Source organism: Papio anubis, chromosome 9 (assembly GCF_008728515.1).
Source record: "Papio anubis isolate 15944 chromosome 9, Panubis1.0, whole genome shotgun sequence".
NCBI classification, from domain to species: domain Eukaryota; kingdom Metazoa; phylum Chordata; class Mammalia; order Primates; family Cercopithecidae; genus Papio; species Papio anubis.
This window is the reverse complement of record NC_044984.1, coordinates 86,961,129-86,965,174: the sequence shown is the minus strand read 5'-3', so window position 1 is coordinate 86,965,174 and position 4,046 is coordinate 86,961,129. Positions and strand designations below refer to the sequence as shown.

The window sequence follows — 4,046 nt, the reverse complement described above, 5'->3', positions numbered from 1 at the left end:
TGCCTCAGCCTCCTGAGTAGCTGGGACTACAGGCATCTGCCACCATGCCTGGCTAATTGTTTTTGTATTTTGGGTAGAGACGGGGGTTTCACCATGTTGACCAGGCTGGTCTTGAACTCTTGGCCTCAAGTGATCTACCCTCCTTGGCTTCCTAAAGTGCTGGGATTACAGGTATGAGTCACCATGCCCAGACTCTTTGGACAGTATTTAAAAACAGCTGATACCAGGTCTCCACTCTATAGCAATTAAATCAGAAACTCTAGACATTGGGTCCTGGGCATTGACATTAAAAAAAAACCAAAATTCTCCAAAGCATGATGATTGGGTTTTCATACTAATGTGTGAAATGTGCCTCCCTCAAGCCTTGTTACGACAAATAAAATTCTCCCCAGGTGATTCTGAGTCGAGTTGAGACCCCTTGGAGTACGTGTTTCCTGTTGATGAGATAAAGCAAGGGGAACTGCTGTCATCTGGGACCTAGCATGCGCTTTTTGACATTTCTTCCATTTGCGTGGTTATTTCAAATTTTCAAGTGCATAAAATCTTGCAAGCCCCTGGAAGAGACCTTAGAGACTGGCTACACCAGGAGTCAGGAACCCTATAAAGGGCTAGATAGTAAATATTTTAGGCTTTGTGGACCATATATCATAACTACCTGGCAGCCGTAGAGTGAGAGCAGCCATAGACAATATGTAAATGAATGGGCGTGGTGTGTTCCAGCAATCTTATTTACAAAACCAGTTGTGAGCTGGATTTTTACCCCTAGCTGTTGTTACTTGCTAACTCATGGTCTACACCAACACTCTGATCTCACCCATGAGGAAACTGCCGTCCACTGGGCGATGTCATTTGACTCAGATCTCAAGGCTAGGAAAGGGTAAACATGGGCTTGAAGTTCGGGTATTTCTACTTAAAACAAATAAACAAACAACCTCTCCTCTCCTAAATCTACAGTTAGTGAATAGTGTTCTTAAAAATTAAACCATTAAAAGGAGGGTCTTCTCATGTCTACCCTTTGTGTTTCCCTGGCTTTATGGTGCTGTGATGTGCTGTGTACATGTTACCACTCTCTCCAGATTGTAAGCTCTTCCGTAGTAGAGCCTGGGCTTTCTTCAGTGCCACATTCCCACCAGTCTGGAGCAAAGCAGTGCCTGTACCTGTTAGTGTGCTGAATATATTGCAGCTTGAGGATGTGGAGCTCAGTTTCACGTGTTTATTTCAAGACAACAGGGCTGCCTGGGTCATCGATTTCTGGAAGTATCTTTTGTTAATATCTAGCCCACTTGCTTGTGTTCTTTATAACTTCAAATAATATTTATAGAATGACAGAAAAAGTTTGGGGATTGTGGCAGTGGGGGAAAGCACAGATTAGATGTCTAATTACTTTTAAAAAGTTGACCTTCAAGTTTGGCGCCAAAAAAAAAAAAAAAAAAAAAAAAAACTGTAAGAAATCAAGTTTGAACAGGATTCTTTGCAATATTATTTTCTCTTCACTTTTCTTCTGTGCAGGCTTGCAGGAAAGTATAAATGCAATATGTTATTGTTGTCTGCCACATTCAGAAACCTGCCCCCCCCCAACCCCCTCTTCTCTGCAGTCTCTCCAGTTTGACCTTGAGAAGTACTGTTTACAGTTCAGTGAACCTGGGTATCTCCCTTCTTGCTTCAAGCTCAGCAAATGGACAAGAAAAACCTGCAGAACTCGTTCAGCAATTTCAAACTATAAACAAGCAATCCAGAGGGAATAAGGGAATGACTGCAATTAAAGTCTTCTCTCCCAAAGTTGTCAACACTCTAGGTTGAGCAGTGGCCTGAGAAAGTTGCTCATTTCCCAGGCAGGCTTGCTTAATGCAAGGTGCAGTGGGCTATTATCTAATGTACCTTGCTTTATCAGAGCACACGTATCTCTCTGTGCCTCTGTCTGTCTGTTTCTCTCTGTCTCTCTCTCTCTCTCTCTCTGTGTCTCTCTCTCTCACACACACACACATCTTCCTTATTCACATATAAACACACACGGTTGCTATTGTCTCAGGATGGATATAGTGGAAGATAGAATATTATGATCTTACAAGGGAAAAAAGGAGCTTTTAAAGGGCAATTCAGGCCAAGCGCGGTGGCTCATGCCCGTAATCCCAGCACTTTGGGAGGCTGAAGTGGGCGGATCACGGGGTCAGGAGAACGAGACCATCCTGGCTAACATGGTGAAATCCCATCTCTACTAAAAATACAAAAAAATTAGCCGGGCATGGTGGCACTTGCCTGTAATCCCAGCTACATGGAAGGCTAAAGTCTTGGGAGGCTTGAAGTTCAGGTATTTCGACTTAAATCACTTGAACCCGGGAGGTGGAGGTTGCAGTGAGCACACCAGCCTGGGTGACAGAGCAAGACTCCGTCTCAAAAGAAAAAGACAATTCAATCTGGGGAAAAGTGGCTCAAATGCTTGGGAAGTAAATAGAAAGGACAATTTAGGTAACAAATACACGGTGTGGCTGAAATGTCATATAGGTTATCATTTTCATATAGCACAGAGCTACATGATTTCATTTATAAATTTTGTACTATGATTCTTTCAGAGATACAAAAGAAATAGACAACTTGGTTTCTGCCTTATAGTATTTGGCAATTATTTGAGGATAAAGGACAATGAATATGTATGTTATTGAAGGAATGGATAATGTACCTATTTAAGGAAATGATGAAGACCCCAGATGAATGGAACAGATAACATCTTTTTTTTTTTTCTTTTTTTTTTGAGACGGAGTCTGACTCTCTTGCCCAGGCTGGAATGCAGTGGCTTGATCACTGCAAGTTCTGCCTCCCGAGTTCACACCATTCTCCTGCCTCAGCCTCCCAATAACATATTGCTCCTCAAATAATTGCCAAATACTAGAAGGCAGAAACCATGTTGTCTATTTCTTTTGTAGGACACTTTGAGGCCTGGCTCACCAGACTACATATCACGAGTGAGCACTTGGAAGTTCTAATCTGAGTGATATGATGACATGTTCTCTGTGCCTTTGAATATCTAGTTTCTCATCTATAACACAATCTTTGAAGCTATACAAGGAGAAAATCAGTGTCACCTGACCACCATCTTTCGCCCTTGAAAGGCATAAAATTCTAAGTAAGAATACTACATATCATGCTGTGTATTTTACTGCTGCATGCTAAGCTTTTACCAAATATTTTTAAAGGAAAAGAATAGTAAATTAGGCTGGGAGCACTCAAAGGAACCCATAAGATGTCCCCTTAAAGAAAGGATTTATGGATGAGGAAACAAAAGCCCAGGGGGCCGCCATGATATACTCGTGGTCACACAGAGGAGGAAGTCTCCTGAAGCAAACTCAAGGGCGCTTTGTACATCATACTAATCCTACTTGTTGATTTATAAAAGTATTAGCTACTTTATTTTCTCCTTAATTAGGACAGAGAGTAATTATCATTATTGGGTCCAGAAAGAATTATGCCAATGTTCCAAGATTATGCATGGAACATTTGTCATGCAAAGTGCTGCCCTTCATACATAGAGAGGCCCCATAGGCTATGGCCTCCTCCCTGGGACTGCCAATGTGTCTGAATTGCTGGGAGCATCTCCCCCAGGCCTATGAACATGAGCTGCTCCTTTGATGGGACTTTGATGGCCATTTGATGGCCATGAAATATCATTTAGGAGAGGGGTTAATGCCTTTTTTGTTGTTGATCTTTCACCTTCAGGGAGCATGAGCCTCTGAGAGATCTGCTTTCATGCCATGTTCACAGAAAGGTTTTGCTCAGCCTGAGCCAGGCGGTTGCTGACTGCCAAGGCCAGCGTGTGCCGACTGCTGCTGTGTTTCCCAGCGCTGCCAGCAGGATCTTATTCTTCATATCTGCACCTCCCAAGCAATTCTTCCGGGGCAGCTTTGTCTGTGCTCCTCTGCCAGGCTGAAGGGCTGGTGCTTAGGGATGCATGCATCCCGCCCTTTGCCCTTGTGTCTGAGCTATTCGAATCTGATTTCCAGGGCAATTGCAGTTTGGCAGCTCCCCGGGGCATCCTCTGGAGCGGCTGCTCT

General features: G+C 43.3%; 1 pseudogene; it reads left to right on the top strand.

Moving 5' to 3' along the window:
* The first annotated feature begins 302 nt into the window (after positions 1 to 302).
* Positions 303 to 398, top strand: LOC116269086 (annotated as a pseudogene).
* The last annotated feature ends 3,648 nt before the right edge of the window (positions 399 to 4,046 follow it).